We start from the raw sequence: 20822 nt of genomic DNA, 5'->3' as shown, positions 1-20822 counted from the left end.
TCACATTTCTGTGGCAGAAAGTTCTGGAATCTGAGAGGAGCCACAAATTTCCTTCCACCCAGCGTTCCCCCACGTCTCCCGATAAAAATAATACCTCACTTGTGTGGGTAGGCCTAGCGCCCGCAACAGGAAATGCACCAAAGCGCAACGTGGACACATCCAAATTTTTGAAAAAAAACAGAGGTGTTTTTTGCAAAGTGCCTACCTGTAGATTTTGGCCTGTAGCTCAGCCGCCACCTAGGGAAACCTACCAAACCTGTGCATTTCTGAAAACTAGAGACCTAGGGGAATCCAAGATGGGGTGACTTGTGTGGCTCGGACCAGGTTGTTACCCAGAATCCTTTGCAAACCTCAAAATTTGGCTAAAAAAAAACATGTTCCTCACATTCCTGTGGCAGAAAGTTCTGGAATCTGAGAGGAGCCACAAATTTCCTTCCACCCAGCGTTCCCCCACGTCTCCCGATAAAAATGATACCTCACTTGTGTGGGTAGGCCTAGCGCCCACAACAGGAAACGCCCCAAAGCGCAACATGGACAAATCCAAATTTTTTAAAGAAAACTGAGGTGTTTTTTGCAAAGTGCCTACCTGTATATTTTGGCCTGTAGCTCAGCCGGCACCTAGGGAAACCTACCAAACCTGTGCATTTCTGAAATCTAGAGACCTAGGGGAATCCAAGATGGTGTGACTTGTGTGGCTAGGACCAGGTTCTGTTACCCAGAATCCTTTGCAAACCTCAAAATTTGGCTAATAAAACACATGTTCCTCACATTTCTGTGGCAGAAAGTTCTGGAATCTGAGAGGAGCCACAAATTTCCTTCCAGTCAGCGTTTCCCCACGTCTCCCAATAAAAATGATACCTCACTTGTGTGGGTAGGCCTAGCGCCCGCGATAGAAAAGGCCCAAAGCGCAACGTGGACACATCCAAATTTTTAAAAGAAAACAGAGGTGTTTTTTGCAAAGTGCCTACCTGTAGATTTTGGCCTGTAGCTCAGCCGCCACCTATTGAAACCTACCAAACCTGTGCATTTCTGAAAACTAGAGACCTAGGGGAATCCAAGATGGGGTGACTTGTGCGGCTCGGACCAGGTTGTTACCCAGAATCCTTTGCAAACCTCAAAATTTGGCTAAAAAAACACATGTTCCTCACATTCCTGTGGCAGAAAGTTCTGGAATCTGAGAGGAGCCACAAATTTACTTCCACCCAGCGTTCCCCCACGTCTCCCGATAAAAATGATACCTCACTTGTGTGGGTAGGCCTAGCGCCCACAACAGGAAACACCCCAAAGCGCAACATGGACAAATCCAAATTTTTTAAAGAAAACTGAGGTGTTTTTTGCAAAGTGCCTACCTGTATATTTTGGCCTGTAGCTCAGCCGGCACCTAGGGAAACCTACCAAACCTGTGCATTTCTGCAAACTAGAGATCTAGGGTAATCCAAGATGGTGTGACTTGTGTGGCTCGGACCAGGTTCTGTTACCCAGAATCCTTTGCAAACCTCAAAATTTGGCTAAAAAAACACATGTTTCTCACATTTCTGTGGCAGAAAGTTCTGGAATCTGAGAGGAGCCACAAATTTCCTTCCACCCAGCGTTCCCCCACGTCTCCCGATAAAAATAATACCTCACTTGTGTGGGTAGGCCTAGCGCCCGCGACAGGAAACGCCCCAAAGCGCAACGTGGACACATCCAAATTTTTGAAAAAAAACAGAGGTGTTTTTTGCAAAGTGCCTACCTGTAGATTTTGGCCTGTAGCTCAGCCGCCACCTAGGGAAACCTACCAAACCTGTGCATTTCTGAAAACTAGAGACCTAGGGGAATCCAAGATGGGGTGACTTGTGTGGCTCGGACCAGGTTCTGTTACCCAGAATCCTTTGCAAACCTCAAAATTTGGCTAAAAAAACACATGTTCCTCACATTTCTGTGGCAGAAAGTTCTGGAATCTGAGAGTAGCCACAAATTTCCTTCCACCCAGCGTTCCCCCAAATCTCCTGATAAAAATGATACCTCACTTGTGTGGGTAGGCCTAGCGCCCGCGACAGGAAACGCCCCAAAGCGCAACGTGGACACATCCATTTTTTTTAAAGAAAACAGAGGTGTTTTTTGCAAAGTGCCTACCTGTAGATTTTGGCTTGTAGCTCAGCCGCCACCTAAGGAAACCTACCAAACCTGTGCATTTCTAAAAGCTAGAGACCTAGGGGAATCCAAGATGGTGTGACTTGTGTGGCTCGGACCAGGTTCTGTTACCCAGAATCCTTTGCAAACCTCAAAATTTGGCTAAAAAAACACATGTTTCTCACATTTCTGTGGCAGAAAGTTCTGGAATCTGAGAGGAGCCACAAATTTCCTTCCACCCAGCGTTCCCCCACGTCTCCCGATAAAAATAATACCTCACTTGTGTGGGTAGGCCTAGCGCCCGCGACAGGAAACGCCCCAAAGCGCAACGTGGACACATCCACATTTTTGAAAAAAAACAGAGGTGTTTTTTGCAAAGTGCCTACCTGTAGATTTTGGCCTCTAGCTCAGCCGCCACCTAGGGAAACCTACCAAACCTGTGCATTTCTGAAAACTAGAGACCTAGGGGAATCCAAGATGGGGTGACTTGTGTGGCTAGGACCAGGTTCTATTACCCAGAATCCTTTGCAAACCTTAAAATGTTGCTAAAAAAACACATGTTCCTCACATTTCTGTGGCAGAAAGTTCTGGAATCTGAGAGGAGCCACAAATTTCCTTCCACCCAGCGTTCCCCCACATCTCCCGATAAAAATGATAAATCACTTGTGTGGGTAGTTCTAGCGCCCACAACAGGAAACGCCCCAAAGCTCAACATGGACAAATTTTTTAAAGAAAACTGAGGTGTTTTTTGCAAAGTGCCTACCTGTAGATTTTGGCCTGTAGCTCAGCCGGCACCTAGGGAAACCTACCAAACCTGTGCATTTCTGCAAACTAGAGATCTAGGGGAATCCAAGATGGGGTGACTTGTGTGGCTCGGACCAGGTTCTGTTACCCAGAATCCTTTGCAAACCTCAAAATTTGGCTAAAAAAACACATGTTCCTCACATTTCTGTGGCAGAAAGATCTGGAATCTGAGAGTAGCCACAAATTTCCTTCCACCCAGCGTTCCCCGAATCTTCTGATAAAAATGATACCTCACTTGTGTGGGTAGGCCTAGCGCCCGCGACAGGAAACGCCCCAAAGCGCAACATGGACACATTCATTGTTTTTTAAAGAAAACAGAGGTGTTTTTTGCAAAGTGCCTACCTGTAGATTTTGGCTTGTAGCTCAGCCGCCACCTAGGGAAACCTACCAAACCTGCGCATTTCTGAAAGCTAGAGACCAGGTTGAATCCAAGATGGTGTGACTTGTGTGGCTCGGACCAGGTTCTGTTACCCAGAATCCTTTGCAAACCTAAAAATTTGGCTAAAAAAACACATGTTTCTCACATTTCTGTGGCAGAAAGTTCTGGAATCTGAGAGGAGCCACAAATTTCCTTCCACCCAGCGTTCCCCCACGTCTCCCTATAAAAATAATACCTCACTTGTGTGGGTAGGCCTAGCGCCCGCGACAGGAAACGCCCCAAAGCGCAACGTGGACACATTCACATTTTTGAAAAAAAACAGAGGTGTTTTTTGCAAAGTGCCTACCTGTAGATTTTGGCCTCTAGCTCAGCCGCCACCTAGGGAAACCTACCAAACCTGTGCATTTCTGAAAACTAGAGACCTAGGGGAATCCAAGATGGGGTGACTTGTGTGGCTAGGACCAGGTTCTATTACCCAGAATCCTTTGCAAACCTCAAAATTTAGCTAAAAAAACACGTGTTCCTCATATTTCTGTGGCAGAAAGTTCTGGAATCTGAGAGGAGCCACAAATTTCCTTCCACCCAGCGTTCCCCCACGTCTCCCGATAAAAATAATACCTCACTTGTGTGGGTAGGCCTAGCGCCCGCGACAGGAAACGCCCCAAAGCGCAACGTGGACACATCCAAATTTTTGAAAAAAAACAGAGGTGTTTTTTGCAAAGTGCCTACCTGTAGATTTTGGCCTCTAGCTCAGCCGCCACCTAGGGAAACCTACCAAACCTGTCCATTTCTGAAAACTAGAGACCAAGGGGAATCCAAGATGGGGTGACTTGTGTGGCTAGGACCAGGTTCTATTACCCAGAATCCTTTGCAAACCTCAAAATTTGGCTAAAAAAACACATGTTCCTCACATTTCTGTGGCAGAAAGTTCTGGAATCTGAGAGGAGCCACAAATTTCCTTCCACCCAGCGTTCCCCGATGTCTCCCGATAAAAATAATACCTCACTTGTGTGGGTAGGCCTAGCGCCCGCGACAGGAAACGCCCCAAAGCGCAACGTGGACACATCCAAATTTTTAAAAGAAAACAGAGGTGTTTTTTGCAAAGTGCCTACCTGTAGATTTTGGCCTGTAGCTCAGCCGCCACCTAGGGAAACCTACCAAACCTGTGCATTTCTGAAAACTAGAGACCTAGGGGAATCCAAGATGGGGTGACTTGTGTGGCTCGGACCAGGTTCTGTTACCCAGAATCCTTTGCAAACCTCAAAATTTGGCTAAAAAAACACATGTTCCTCACATTTCTGTGGCAGAAAGTTCTGGAATCTGAGAGTAGCCACAAATTTCCTTCCACCCAGCGTTCCCCCAAATCTCCTGATAAAAATGATACCTCACTTGTGTGGGTAGGCCTAGCGCCCGCGACAGGAAACGCCCCAAAGCGCAACGTGGACACATCCATTTTTTTTAAAGAAAACAGAGGTGTTTTTTGCAAAGTGGATACCTGTAGATTTTGGCTTGTAGCTCAGCCGCCACCTAAGGAAACCTCCCAAACCTGTGCATTTCTAAAAGCTAGAGACCTAGGGGAATCCAAGATGGTGTGACTTGTGTGGCTCGGACCAGGTTCTGTTACCCAGAATCCTTTGCAAACCTCAAAATTTGGCTAAAAAAACACATGTTTCTCACATTTCTGTGGCAGAAAGTTCTGGAATCTGAGAGGAGCCACAAATTTCCTTCCACCCAGCGTTCCCCCACGTCTCCCGATAAAAATAATACCTCACTTGTGTGGGTAGGCCTAGCGCCCGCGACAGGAAACACCCCAAAGCGCAACGTGGACACATCCACATTTTTGAAAAAAAAAAGAGGTGTTTTTTGCAAAGTGCCTACCTGTAGATTTTGGCCTCTAGCTCAGCCGCCACCTAGGGAAACCTACCAAACCTGTGCATTTCTGAAAACTAGAGACCTAGGGGAATCCAAGATGGGGTGACTTGTGTGGCTAGGACCAGGTTCTATTACCCAGAATCCTTTGCAAACCTTAAAATGTTGCTAAAAAAACACATGTTCCTCACATTTCTGTGGCAGAAAGTTCTGGAATCTGAGAGGAGCCACAAATTTCCTTCCACCCAGCGTTCCCCCACATCTCCCGATAAAAATGATACCTCACTTGTGTGGGTAGTTCTAGCGCCCACAACAGGAAACGCCCCAAAGCTCAACATGGACAAATCCAAATTTTTTAAAGAAAACTGAGGTGTTTTTTGCAAAGTGCCAACCTGTATATTTTGGCCTGTAGCTCAGCCGGCACCTAGGGAAACCTACCAAACCTGTGCATTTCTGCAAACTAGAGATCTAGGGGAATCCAAGATGGGGTGACTTGTGTGGCTCGGACCAGGTTCTGTTACCCAGAATCCTTTGCAAACCTAAAAATTTGGCTAAAAAAACACATGTTCCTCACATTTCTGTGGCAGAAAGTTCTGGAATCTGAGAGGAGCCACAAATTTCCTTCCACCCAGCGTTCCCCCACGTCTCCCTATAAAAATAATACCTCACTTGTGTGGGTAGGCCTAGCGCCCGCGACAGGAAACGCCCCAAAGCGCAACGTGGACACATTCACATTTTTGAAAAAAAACAGAGGTGTTTTTTGCAAAGTGCCTACCTGTAGATTTTGGCCTGTAGCGCAGCCGCCACCTAGGGAAACCTACCAAACCTGTGCATTTCTGAAAACTAGAGACCTAGGGGAATCCAAGATGGGGTGACTTGTGTGGCTAGGACCAGGTTCTGTTACCCAGAATCCTTTGCAAACCTCAAAATTTGGCTAATAAAACACATGTTCCTCACATTTCTGTGGCAGAAAGTTCTGGAATCTGAGAGGAGCCACAAATTTCCTTCCACCCAGCGTTTCCCCACGTCTCCCGATAAAAATGATACCTCACTTGTGTGGGTAGGCCTAGCGCCCACGATAGAAAAGGCCCAAAGCGCAACGTGGACACATCCAAATTTTTAAAAGAAAACAGAGGTGTTTTTTGCAAAGTGCCTACCTGTAGATTTTGGCCTGTAGCTCAGCCGCCACCTAGGGAAACCTACCAAACCTGTGCATTTCTGAAAACTAGAGACCTAGGGGAATCCAAGATGGGGTGACTTGTGTGGCTCGGACCAGGTTCTGTTACCCAGAATCCTTTGCAAACCTCAAAATTTGGCTAAAAAAACACATGTTCCTCAAATTTCTGTGGCAGAAAGTTCTGGAATCTGAGAGTAGCCACAAATTTCCTTCCACTCAGCGTTCCCCCAAATCTCCTGATAAAAATGATACCTCACTTGTGTGAGTAGGCCTAGCGCCCGCCACAGGAAACGCCCCAAAGCGCAACGTGGACACATCCATTTTTTTTAAAGAAAACAGAGGTGTTTTTTGCAAAGTGCCTACCTGTAGATTTTGGCCTGTAGCTCAGCCGCCACCTAGGGAAACCTACCAAACCTGTGCATTTCTGAAAACTAGAGACCTAGGGGAATCCAAGATGGTGTGACTTGTGTGGCTCGGACCAGGTTCTGTTACCCAGAATCCTTTGCAAACCTCAAAATTTGGCTAAAAAAACACATGTTTCTCACATTTCTGTGGCAGAAAGTTCTGGAATCTGAGAGGAGCCACAAATTTCCTTCCACCCAGCGTTCCCCCACGTCTCCCGATAAAAATAATACCTCACTTCTGTGGGTAGGCCTAGCGCCCGCGACAGGAAACGCCCCAAAGCGCAACGTGGACACATCCACATTTTTGAAAAAAAACAGAGGTGTTTTTTGCAAAGTGCCTACCTGTAGATTTTGGCCTCTAGCTCAGCCGCCACCTAGGGAAACCTACCAAACCTGTGCATATCTGAAAACTAGAGACCTAGGGGAATCCAAGATGGGGTGACTTGTGTGGCTAGGACCAGGTTCTATTACCTAGAATCCTTTGCAAACCTTAAAATGTGGCTAAAAAAACACATGTTCCTCACATTTCTGTGGCAGAAAGTTCTGGAATCTGAGAGGAGCCACAAATTTCCTTCCACCCAGCGTTCCCCCACGTCTCCTGATAAAAATAATACCTCACTTGTGTGGGTAGGCTTAGCGCCCGCGACAGGAAATGCCCCAAAGCGCAACGTGGACACATCCAAATTTTTGAAAAAAAACAGAGGTGTTTTATGCAAAGTGCCTACCTGTAGATTTTGGCCTGTAGCTCAGCCGCCACCTAGGGAAACCTACCAAACCTGTGCATGTCTGAAAACTAGAGACCTAGGGGAATCCAAGATGGGGTGACTTGTGTGGCTAGGACCAGGTTCTATTACCCAGAATCCTTTGCAAACCTCAAAATTTGGCTAAAAAAACACATGTTCCTCATATTTCTGTGGCAGAAAGTTCTGGAATCTGAGAGGAGCCACAAATTTCCTTCCACCCAGCGTTCCCCCACGTCTCCCGATAAAAATAATACCTCACTTGTGTGGGTAGGCCTAGCGCCCGCGACAGGAAACGCCCCAAAGCGCAACGTGGACACATCCAATTTTTTTTAAAAAAAACAGAGGTGTTTTTTGCAAGTGCCTACCTGTAGATTTTGGCCTGTAGCTCAGCCGCCACCTAGGGAAACCTACCAAACCTGTGCATTTCTGAAAACTAGAGACCTAGGGGAATCCAAGATGGGGTGACTTGTGTGGCTCGGACCAGGTTGTTACCCAGAATCCTTTGCAAACCTCAAAATTTGGCTAAAAAAACACATGTTCCTCACATTCCTGTGGCAGAAAGTTCTGGAATCTGAGAGGAGCCACAAATTTCCTTCCACCCAGCGTTCCCCCACGTCTCCCGATAAAAATGATTCCTCACTTGTGTGGGTAGGCCTAGCGCCCGCGACAGGAAACGCCCCAAAGTGCAACGTGGACACATCCAATTTTTTGAAAGAAAACAGAGGTGTTTTTTGCAAAGTGCCTACCTGTAGATTTTGGCTTGTAGCTCAGCCGCCACCTAGGGAAACCTACCAAACCTGTGCATTTCTGAAAACTAGAGACCTAGGGGAATCCAAGATGGGGTGACTTGTGTGGCTCGGACCAGGTTCTGTTACCCAGAATCCTTTGGAAACCTCAAAATTTGGCAAAAAAAACACATGTTCCTCACATTTCTGTGGCAGAAAGTTCTGGAATCTGAGAGGAGCCACAAATTTCCTTCCTCCCAGCGTTCCCCCACGTCTCCCGATAAAAATGATACCTCACTTGTGTGGGTAGTTCTAGCGCCCACAACAGGAAACGCCCCAAAGCTCAACATGGACAAATCCAAATTTTTTAAAGAAAACAGAGGTGTTTTTTGCAAAGTGCCTACCTGTATATTTTGGCCTGTAGCTCATCCGGCACCTAGGGAAACCTACCAAACCTGTGCATTTCTGCAAACTAGAGATCTAGGGGAATCCAAGATGGGGTGACTTGTGTGGCTCGGACCAGGTTCTGTTACCCAGAATCCTTTGCAAACCTCAAAATTTGGCTAAAAAAACTCATGTTCCTCACATTTCTATGGCAGAAAGATCTGGAATCTGAGAGTAGCCACAAATTTCCTTCCACCCAGCGTTCCCCGAATCTTCTGATAAAAATGATACCTCACTTGTGTGGGTAGGCCTAGCGCCCGCGACAGGAAACGCCCCAAAGCGCAACGTGGACACATCCATTTTTTTTTAAGAAAACAGAGGTGTTTTTTGCAAAGTGCCTACCTGTAGATTTTGGCTTGTAGCTCAGCCGCCACCTAGGGAAACCTACCAAACCTGTGCATTTCTGAAAACTAGAGACCTAGGGGAATCCAAGATGGTGTGACTTGTGTGGCTCGGACCAGGTTCTGTTACCCAGAATCCTTAGCAAACCTCAAAATTTGGCTAAAAAAACACATGTTTCTCACATTTCTGTGGCAGAAAGTTCTGGAATCTGAGAGGAGCCACAAATTTCCTTCCACCCAACGTTCCCCCACGTCTCCCGATAAAAATGATACCTCACTTGTGTGCGTAGGCCTAGCGCCCGCGACAGGATCCGCCCCAGAGCGCAACATGGACACATCCAAATTTTTGAAAGAAAACAGAGGTGTTTTTTGCAAAGTGCCTACCTGTAGATTTTGGCCTCTAGCTCAGCCGCCACCTAGGGAAACCTACCAAACCTGTGCATGTCTGAAAACTAGAGACCTAGGGGAATCCAAGATGGGGTGACTTGTGTGGCTAGGACCAGGTTCTATTACCCAGAATCCTTTGCAAACCTCAAAATTTGGCTAAAAAAACACATGTTCCTCATATTTCTGTGGCAGAAAGTTCTGGAATCTGAGAGGAGCCACAAATTTCCTTCCACCCAGCGTTCCCCCACGTCTCCCGATAAAAATAATACCTCACTTGTGTGGGTAGGCCTAGCGCCCGCGACAGGAAACGCCCCAAAGCGCAACGTGGACACATCCAAATTTTTCCAAAAAAAACAGAGGTGTTTTTTGCAAAGTGCCTACCTGTAGATTTTGGCCTGTAGCTCAGCCGCCACCTAGGGAAACCTACCAAACCTGTGCATTTCTGAAAACTAGAGACCTAGGGGAATCCAAGATGGGGTGACTTGTGTGGCTCGGACCAGGTTGTTACCCAGAATCCTTTGCAAACCTCAAAATTTGGCTAAAAAAACACATGTTCCTCACATTCCTGTGGCAGAAAGTTCTGGAATCTGAGAGGAGCCACAAATTTCCTTCCACCCAGCGTTCCCCCACGTTTCCCGATAAAAATGATTCCTCACTTGTGTGGGTAGGCCTAGCGCCCGCGACAGGAAACGCCCCAAAGTGCAACGTGGACACATCCAATTTTTTTAAAGAAAACAGAGGTGTTTTTTGCAAAGTGCCTACCTGTAGATTTTGGATTGTAGCTCAGCCGCCACCTAGGGAAACCTACCAAACCTGTGCATTTCTGAAAACTAGAGACCTAGGGGAATCCAAGATGGGGTGACTTGTGTGGCTCGGACCAGGTTCTGTTACCCAGAATCCTTTGGAAACCTCAAAATTTGGCAAAAAAAACACATGTTCCTCACATTTCTGTGGCAGAAAGTTCTGGAATTTGAGAGGAGCCACACATTTCCTTCCACCCAGCGTTCCCCCACGTCTCCCGATAAAAATGATACCTCACTTGTGTGGGTAGTTCTAGCGCCCACAACAGGAAACGCCCCAAAGCGCAACATGGACAAATCCAAATTTTTTAAAGAAAACTGAGGTGTTTTTTGCAAAGTGCCTACCTGTATATTTTGGCCTGTAGCTCAGCCGGCACCTAGGGAAACCTACCAAACCTGTGCATTTCTGCAAACTAGAGATCTAGGGGAATCAAAGATGGGGTGACTTGTGTGGCTCGGACCAGGTTCTGTTACCCAGAATCCTTTGCAAACCTCAAAATTTGGCTAAAAAAACACATGTTCCTCCCATTTCTGTGGCAGAAAGTTCTGGAATCTGAGAGTAGCCACAAATTTCCTTCCACCCAGCGTTCCCCCAAATCTCCTGATAAAAATGATACCTCACTTGTGTGGGTAGGCCCAGCGCCCGCGACAGGAAACGCCCCAAAGCGCAACGTGGACACATCCATTTTTTTAAAAGAAAACAGAGGTATTTTTTGCAAAGTGCCTACCTGTAGATTTTGGCTTGTAGCTCAGCCGCCACCTAGGGAAACCTATCAGACCTGTGCATTTCTGAAAACTAGAGACCTAGGGGAATCCAAGATGGTGTGACTTGTGTGGCTCGGACCAGGTTCTGTTACCCAGAATCCTTTGCAAACCTCAAAATTTGGCTAAAAAAACACATGTTTCTCTCATTTCTGTGGCAGAAAGTTCTGGAATCTGAGAGGAGCCACAAATTTCCTTCCACCCAACGTTCCCCCACGTCTCCCGATAAAAATGATACCTCACTTGTGTGGGTAGGCCTAGCGCCTGCGACAGGAACCGCCCCAAAGCGCAACGTGGACACATCCAAATTTTTGAAAGAAAACAGAGGTGTTTTTTGCAAAGTGCCTACCTGTAGATTTTGGCCTCTAGCTCAGCCGCCACCTAGGGAAACCTACCAAACCTGTGCATGTCTGAAAACTAGAGACCTAGGGGAATCCAAGATGGGGTGACTTGTGTGGCTCGGACCAGGTTCTGTTACCCAGAATCCTTTGCAAACCTCAAAATTTGGCTAATAAAACACATGTTCCTCACATTTCTGTGGCAGAAAGTTCTGGAATCTGAGAGGAGCCACAAATTTCCTTCCACCCAGCGTTTCCCCACGTCTCCCGATAAAAATGATACCTCACTTGTGTGGGTAGGCCTAGCGCCCACGATAGAAAAGGCCCAAAGCGCAACGTGGACACATCCAAATTTTTAAAAGAAAACAAAGGTGTTTTTTGCAAAGTGCCTACCTGTAGATTTTGGCCTGTAGCTCAGCCGCCACCTAGGGAAACCTACCAAACCTGTGCATTTCTGAAAACTAGAGACCTAGGGGAATCCAAGATGGGGTGACTTGTGTGGCTCGGACCAGGTTCTGTTACCCAGAATCCTTTGCAAACCTCAAAATTTGGCTAAAAATACACATGTTCCTCACATTTCTGTGGCAGAAAGTTCTGGAATCTGAGAGTAGCCACAAATTTCCTTCCACCCAGCGTTCCCCCAAATCTCCTGATAAAAATGATACCTCACTTGTGTGGGTAGGCCTAGCGCCCGCGACAGGAAACGCCCCAAAGCGCAACGTGGACACATCCATTTTTTTAAAAGAAAACAGAGGTGTTTTTTGCAAAGTGCCTACCTGTAGATTTTGGCTTGTAGCTCAGCCGCCACCTAGGGAAACCTACCAAACCTGTGTATTTCTGAAAACGAGAGACCTAGGGAAATCCAAGATGGTGTGACTTGTGTGGCTCGGACCAGGTTCTGTTACCCAGAATCCTTTGCAAACCTCAAAATTTGGCTAAAAAAACACATGTTTCTCACATTTCTGTGACAGAAAGTTCTGGAATCTGAGAGGAGCCACAAATTTCATTCCACCCAGCGTTCCCCCACGTCTCCCGATAAAAATAATACCTCACTTGTGTGGGTAGGCCTAGCGCCCGCGACAGGAAACGCCCCAAAGCGCAACGTGGACACATCCACATTTTTGAAAAAAAACAGAGGTGTTTTTTGCAAAGTGCCTACCTGTAGATTTTGGCCTCTAGCTCAGCCGCCACCTAGGGAAACCTACCAAACCTGTGCATTTCTAAAAACTAGAGACCTAGGGGAATCCAAGATGGGGTGACTTGTGTGGCTCGGACCAGGTTCTGTTACCCAGAATCCCTTGCAAACCTCAAAATTTGGCTAATAAAACACATGTTCCTCACATTTCTGTGGCAGAAAGTTCTGGAATCAGAGAGGAGCCACAAATTTCCTTCCACCCAGCGTTTCCCCACGTCTCCCGATAAAAATGATACCTCACTTGTGTGGGTAGGCCTAGCGCCCGCGATAGAAAAGGCCCAAAGCGCAACGTGGACACATCCAAATTTTTAAAAGAAAACAGAGGTGTTTTTTGCAAAGTGCCTACCTGTAGATTTTGGCCTGTAGCTCAGCCGCCACCTAGGAAAACCTACCAAACCTGTGCATTTCTGAAAACTAGAGACCTAGGGGAATCCAAGATGGGGTGACTTGTGTGGCTCGGACCAGGTTGTTACCCAGAATCCTTTTCAAACCTCAAAATTTGGCTAAAAAAACACATGTTCCTCACATTCCTGTGGCAGAAAGTTCTGGAATCTGAGAGGAGCCACAAATTTCCTTCCACCCAGCGTTCCCCCACGTCTCCCGATAAAAATGATGCCTTACTTGTGTGGGTAGGCCTAGCGCCCGCGACAGGAAACGCCCCAAAGTGCAACGTGGACACATCCAATTTTTTTAAAGAAAACAGAGGTGTTTTTTGCAAAGTGCCTACCTGTAGATTTTGGCTTGTAGCTCAGCCGCCACCTAGGGAAACCTACCAAACCTGTGCATTTCTGAAAACGAGAGACCTAGGGGAATCCAAGATGGGGTGACTTGTGTGGCTCGGACCAGGTTGTGTTACCCAGAATCCTTTGGAAAACTCAAAATTTGGCTAAAAAAACACATGTTCCTCACATTTCTGTGTCAGAAAGTTCTGGAATCTGAGAGGAGCCACAAATTTCCTTCCACCCAGCGTTCCCCCACATCTCCCGATAAAAATGATACCTCACTTGTGTGGGTAGTTCTAGCGCCCACAACAGGAAACGCCCCAAAGCTCAACATGGACAAATCCAAATTTTTTAAAGAAAACTGAGGTGTTTTTTGCAAAGTGCCTACCTGTATATTTTGGCCTGTAGCTCAGCCGGCACCTAGGGAAACCTACCAAACCTGTGCATTTCTGCAAACTAGAGATCTAGGGGAATCCAAGATGGGGTGACTTGTGTGGCTCGGACCAGGTTCTGTTACCCAGAATCCTTTGCAAACCTAAAAATTTGGCTAAAAAAACACATGTTCCTCACATTTCTGTGGCAGAAAGATCTGGAATCTGAGAGTAGCCACAAATTTCCTTCCACCCAGCGTTCCCCGAATCTTCTGGTAAAAATGATACCTCACTTGTGTGGGTAGGCCTAGCGCCCGCGACAGGAAACGCCCCAAAGCGCAACGTGGACACATCCATTTTTTTTAAAGAAAACAGAGGTGTTTTTTGCAAAGTGCCTACCTGTAGATTTTGGCTTGTAGCTCAGCCGCCACCTAGGGAAACCTACCAAACCTGTGCATTTCTGAAAACTAGAGACCTAGGGGAATCCAAGATGGGGTGACTTGTGTGGCTCGGACCAGGTTCTGTTACCCAGAATCCTTTGGAAACCTCAAAATTTGGCTAAAAAAACAAATGTTCCTCACATTTCTGTGGCAGAAAGTTCTGGAATCTGAGAGGAGCCACAAATTTCCTTCCACCCAGCGTTCCCCCACATCTCCCGATAAAAATGATACCTCACTTGTGTGGGTAGTTCTAGCGCCCACAACAGGAAACGCCCCAAAGCTCAACATGGACAAATCCAAATTTTTTAAAGAAAACTGAGGTGTTTTTTGCAAAGTGCCTACCTGTAGATTTTGGCCTGTAGCTCAGCCGCCACCTAGGGAAACCTACCAAACCTGTGCATTTCTGAAAACTAGAGACCTAGGGGAATCCAAGATGGTGTGACTTGTGTGGCTCGGACCAGGTTCTGTTACCCAGAATCCTTTGGAAACCTCAAAATTTGGCAAAAAAAACACATGTTTCTCACATTTCTGTGGCAGAAAGTTCTGGAATCTGAGAGGAGCCACAAATTTCCTTCCACCCAGCGTTCCCCCACGTCTCCCGATAAAAATAATACCTCACTTGTGTGGGTAGGCCTAGCGCCCGCGACAGGAAACGCCCCAAAGCGCAACGTGGACACATCCACATTTTTGAAAAAAAACTGAGGTGTTTTTTGCAAAGTGCCTACCTGTATATTTTGGCCTGTAGCTCAGCCGCCACCTAGGGAAACCTACCAAACCTGTGTATTTCTGAAAACTAGAGACCTAGGGGAATCCAAGATGGTGTGACTTGTGTGGCTCGGACCAGGTTCTGTTACCCAGAATCCTTTGCAAACCTCAAAATTTGGCTAAAAAAACACATGTTTCTCACATTTCTGTGACAGAAAGTTCTGGAATCTGAGAGGAGCCACAAATTTCATTCCACCCAGCGTTCCCCCACGTCTCCCGATAAAAATAATACCTCACTTGTGTGGGTAGGCCTAGCGCCCGCGACAGGAAACGCCCCAAAGCGCAACGTGGACACATCCATTTTTTTTAAAGAAAACAGAGGTATTTTTTGCAAAGTGCCTACCTGTAGATTTTGGCTTGTAGCTCAGCCGCCACCTAGGGAAACCTATCAGACCTGTGCATTTCTGAAAACTAGAGAACTAGGGAAATCCAAGATGGTGTGACTTGTGTGGCTCGGACCAGGTTCTGTTACCCAGAATCCTTTGCAAACCTCAAAATTTGGCTAAAAAAACACATGTTTCTCACATTTCTGTGGCAGAAAGTTCTGGAATCTGAGAGGAGCCACAAATTTCCTTCCACCCAACGTTCCCCCACGTCTCCCGATAAAAATAATACCTCACTTGTGTGGGTAGGCCTAGCGCCCGCGACAGGAAACGCCCCAAAGCGCAACGTGGACACATCCACATTTTTGAAAAAAAACTGAGGTGTTTTTTGCAAAGTGCCTACCTGTATATTTTGGCCTGTAGCTCAGCCGGCACCTAGGGAAACCTACCAAACCTGTGCATTTCTGCAAACTAGAGATCTAGGGGAATCCAAGATGGGGTGACTTGTGTGGCTCGGACCAGGTTCTGTTACCCAGAATCCTTTGCAAACCTAAAAATTTGGCTAAAAAAACACATGTTCCTCACATTTCTGTGGCAGAAAGATCTGGAATCTGAGAGTAGCCACAAATTTCCTTCCACCCAGCGTTCCCCGAATCTTCTGGTAAAAATGATACCTCACTTGTGTGGGTAGGCCTAGCGCCCGCGACAGGAAACGCCCCAAAGCGCAACGTGGACACATCCATTTTTTTTAAAGAAAACAGAGGTGTTTTTTGCAAAGTGCCTACCTGTAGATTTTGGCTTGTAGCTCAGCCGCCACCTAGGGAAACCTACCAAACCTGTGCATTTCTGAAAACTAGAGACCTAGGGGAATCCAAGATGGGGTGACTTGTGTGGCTCGGACCAGGTTCTGTTACCCAGAATCCTTTGGAAACCTCAAAATTTGGCTAAAAAAACAAATGTTCCTCACATTTCTGTGGCAGAAAGTTCTGGAATCTGAGAGGAGCCACAAATTTCCTTCCACCCAGCGTTCCCCCACATCTCCCGATAAAAATGATACCTCACTTGTGTGGGTAGTTCTAGCGCCCACAACAGGAAACGCCCCAAAGCTCAACATGGACAAATCCAAATTTTTTAAAGAAAACTGAGGTGTTTTTTGCAAAGTGCCTACCTGTAGATTTTGGCCTGTAGCTCAGCCGGCACCTAGGGAAACCTACCAAACCTGTGCATTTCTGCAAACTAGAGATCTAGGGGAATCCAAGATGGGGTGACTTGTGTGGCTCGGACCAGGTTCTGTTACCCAGAATCCTTTGCAAACCTCAAAATTTGGCTAAAAAAACACATGTTCCTCACATTTCTGTGGCAGAAAGATCTGGAATCTGAGAGTAGCCACAAATTTCCTTCCACCCAGCGTTCCCCGAATCTTCTGATAAAAATGATACCTCACTTGTGTGGGTAGGCCTAGCGCCCGCGACAGGGAACGCCCCAAAGCGCAACATGGACACATCCATTTTTTTTAAAGAAAACAGAGGTGTTTTTTGCAAAGTGCCTACCTGTAGATTTTGGCTTGTAGCTCAGCCGCCACCTAGGGAAACCTACCAAACCTGTGCATTTCTGAAAGCTAGAGACCAGGTTGAATCCAAGATGGTGTGACTTGTGTGGCTCGGACCAGGTTCTGTTACCCAGAATCCTTTGCAAACCTCAAAATTTGGCTAAAAAAACACATGTTTCTCACATTTCTGTGGCAGAAAGTTCTGGAATCTGAGAGGAGCCACAAATTTCCTTCCACCCAGCGTTCCCCCACGTCTCCCTATAAAAATAATACCTCACTTGTGTGGGTAGGCCTAGCGCCCGCGACAGCAAACGCCCCAAAGCGCAACGTGGACACATCCAAATTTTTGAAAAAAAACAGAGGTGTTTTTTGCAAAGTGCCTACCTGTAGATTTTGGCCTGTAGCGCAGCCGCCACCTAGGGAAACCTACCAAACCTGTGCATTTCTAAAAACTAGAGACCTAGGGGAATCCAAGATGGGGTGACTTGTGTGGCTCGGACCAGGTTCTGTTACCCAGAATCCTTTGCAAACCACAAAATTTGGCTAATAAAACACATGTTTCTCACATTTCTGTGACAGAAAGTTCTGGAATCTGAGAGGAGCCACAAATTTCATTCCACCCAGCGTTCCCCCACGTCTCCCGATAAAAATAATACCTCACTTGTGTGGGTAGGCCTAGCGCCCGCGACAGGAAACGCCCCAAAGCGCAACGTGGACACATCCACATTTTTGAAAAAAAACAGAGGTGTTTTTTGCAAAGTGCCTACCTGTAGATTTTGGCCTCTAGCTCAGCCGCCACCTAGGGAAACCTACCAAACCTGTGCATTTCTAAAAACTAGAGACCTAGGGGAATCCAAGATGGGGTGACTTGTGTGGCTCGGACCAGGTTCTGTTACCCAGAATCCCTTGCAAACCTCAAAATTTGGCTAATAAAACACATGTTCCTCACATTTCTGTGGCAGAAAGTTCTGGAATCAGAGAGGAGCCACAAATTTCCTTCCACCCAGCGTTTCCCCACGTCTCCCGATAAAAATGATACCTCACTTGTGTGGGTAGGCCTAGCGCCCGCGATAGAAAAGGCCCAAAGCGCAACGTGGACACATCCAAATTTTTAAAAGAAAACAGAGGTGTTTTTTGCAAAGTGCCTACCTGTAGATTTTGGCCTGTAGCTCAGCCGCCACCTAGGAAAACCTACCAAACCTGTGCATTTCTGAAAACTAGAGACCTAGGGGAATCCAAGATGGGGTGACTTGTGTGGCTCGGACCAGGTTGTTACCCAGAATCCTTTTCAAACCTCAAAATTTGGCTAAAAAAACACATGTTCCTCACATTCCTGTGGCAGAAAGTTCTGGAATCTGAGAGGAGCCACAAATTTCCTTCCACCCAGCGTTCCCCCACGTCTCCCGATAAAAATGATGCCTTACTTGTGTGGGTAGGCCTAGCGCCCGCGACAGGAAACGCCCCAAAGTGCAACGTGGACACATCCAATTTTTTTAAAGAAAACAGAGGTGTTTTTTGCAAAGTGCCTACCTGTAGATTTTGGCTTGTAGCTCAGCCGCCACCTAGGGAAACCTACCAAACCTGTGCATTTCTGAAAACGAGAGACCTAGGGGAATCCAAGATGGGGTGACTTGTGTGGCTCGGACCAGGTTGTGTTACCCAGAATCCTTTGGAAAACTCAAAATTTGGCTAAAAAAACACATGTTCCTCACATTTCTGTGGCAGAAAGTTCTGGAATCTGAGAGGAGCCACAAATTTCCTTCCACCCAGCGTTCCCCCACATCTCCCGATAAAAATGATACCTCACTTGTGTGGGTAGTTCTAGCGCCCACAACAGGAAACGCCCCAAAGCTCAACATGGACAAATCCAAATTTTTTAAAGAAAACTGAGGTGTTTTTTGCAAAGTGCCTACCTGTATATTTTGGCCTGTAGCTCAGCCGGCACCTAGGGAAACCTACCAAACCTGTGCATTTCTGCAAACTAGAGATCTAGGGGAATCCAAGATGGGGTGACTTGTGTGGCTCGGACCAGGTTCTGTTACCCAGAATCCTTTGCAAACCTAAAAATTTGGCTAAAAAAACACATGTTCCTCACATTTCTGTGGCAGAAAGATCTGGAATCTGAGAGTAGCCACAAATTTCCTTCCACCCAGCGTTCCCCGAATCTTCTGGTAAAAATGATACCTCACTTGTGTGGGTAGGCCTAGCGCCCGCGACAGGAAACGCCCCAAAGCGCAACGTGGACACATCCATTTTTTTTAAAGAAAACAGAGGTGTTTTTTGCAAAGTGCCTACCTGTAGATTTTGGCTTGTAGCTCAGCCGCCACCTAGGGAAACCTACCAAACCTGTGCATTTCTGAAAACTAGAGACCTAGGGGAATCCAAGATGGGGTGACTTGTGTGGCTCGGACCAGGTTCTGTTACCCAGAATCCTTTGGAAACCTCAAAATTTGGCTAAAAAAACAAATGTTCCTCACATTTCTGTGGCAGAAAGTTCTGGAATCTGAGAGGAGCCACAAATTTCCTTCCACCCAGCGTTCCCCCACGTCTCCCGATAAAAATGATGCCTTACTTGTGTGGGTAGGCCTAGCGCCCGCGACAGGAAACGCCCCAAAGTGCAACGTGGACACATCCAATTTTTTTAAAGAAAACAGAGGTGTTTTTTGCAAAGTGCCTACCTGTAGATTTTGGCTTGTAGCTCAGCCGCCACCTAGGGAAACCTACCAAACCTGTGCATTTCTGAAAACGAGAGACCTAGGGGAATCCAAGATGGGGTGACTTGTGTGGCTCGGACCAGGTTGTGTTACCCAGAATCCTTTGGAAAACTCAAAATTTGGCTAAAAAAACACATGTTCCTCACATTTCTGTGGCAGAAAGTTCTGGAATCTGAGAGGAGCCACAAATTTCCTTCCACCCAGCGTTCCCCCACATCTCCCGATAAAAATGATACCTCACTTGTGTGGGTAGTTCTAGCGCCCACAACAGGAAACGCCCCAAAGCTCAACATGGACAAATCCAAATTTTTTAAAGAAAACTGAGGTGTTTTTTGCAAAGTGCCTACCTGTATATTTTGGCCTGTAGCTCAGCCGGCACCTAGGGAAACCTACCAAACCTGTGCATTTCTGCAAACTAGAGATCTAGGGGAATCCAAGATGGGGTGACTTGTGTGGCTCGGACCAGGTTCTGTTACCCAGAATCCTTTGCAAACCTAAAAATTTGGCTAAAAAAACACATGTTCCTCACATTTCTGTGGCAGAAAGATCTGGAATCTGAGAGTAGCCACAAATTTCCTTCCACCCAGCGTTCCCCGAATCTTCTGGTAAAAATGATACCTCACTTGTGTGGGTAGGCCTAGCGCCCGCGACAGGAAACGCCCCAAAGCGCAACGTGGACACATCCATTTTTTTTAAAGAAAACAGAGGTGTTTTTTGCAAAGTGCCTACCTGTAGATTTTGGCTTGTAGCTCAGCCGCCACCTAGGGAAACCTACCAAACCTGTGCATTTCTGAAAACTAGAGACCTAGGGGAATCCAAGATGGGGTGACTTGTGTGGCTCGGACCAGGTTCTGTTACCCAGAATCCTTTGGAAACCTCAAAATTTGGCTAAAAAAACAAATGTTCCTCACATTTCTGTGGCAGAAAGTTCTGGAATCTGAGAGGAGCCACAAATTTCCTTCCACCCAGCGTTCCCCCACATCTCCCGATAAAAATGATACCTCACTTGTGTGGGTAGTTCTAGCGCCCACAACAGGAAACGCCCCAAAGCTCAACATGGACAAATCCAAATTTTTTAAAGAAAACTGAGGTGTTTTTTGCAAAGTGCCTACCTGTAGATTTTGGCCTGTAGCTCAGCCGGCACCTAGGGAAACCTACCAAACCTGTGCATTTCTGCAAACTAGAGATCTAGGGGAATCCAAGATGGGGTGACTTGTGTGGCTCGGACCAGGTTCTGTTACCCAGAATCCTTTGCAAACCTCAAAATTTGGCTAAAAAAACACATGTTCCTCACATTTCTGTGGCAGAAAGATCTGGAATCTGAGAGTAGCCACAAATTTCCTTCCACCCAGCGTTCCCCGAATCTTCTGATAAAAATGATACCTCACTTGTGTGGGTAGGCCTAGCGCCCGCGACAGGGAACGCCCCAAAGCGCAACATGGACACATCCATTTTTTT

The sequence above is a fragment of the Pleurodeles waltl genome, chromosome 1_2, assembly GCF_031143425.1.
Source record: "Pleurodeles waltl isolate 20211129_DDA chromosome 1_2, aPleWal1.hap1.20221129, whole genome shotgun sequence".
Lineage (NCBI taxonomy): Eukaryota > Metazoa > Chordata > Amphibia > Caudata > Salamandridae > Pleurodeles > Pleurodeles waltl.
This window is presented reverse-complemented; position numbering follows the sequence as displayed.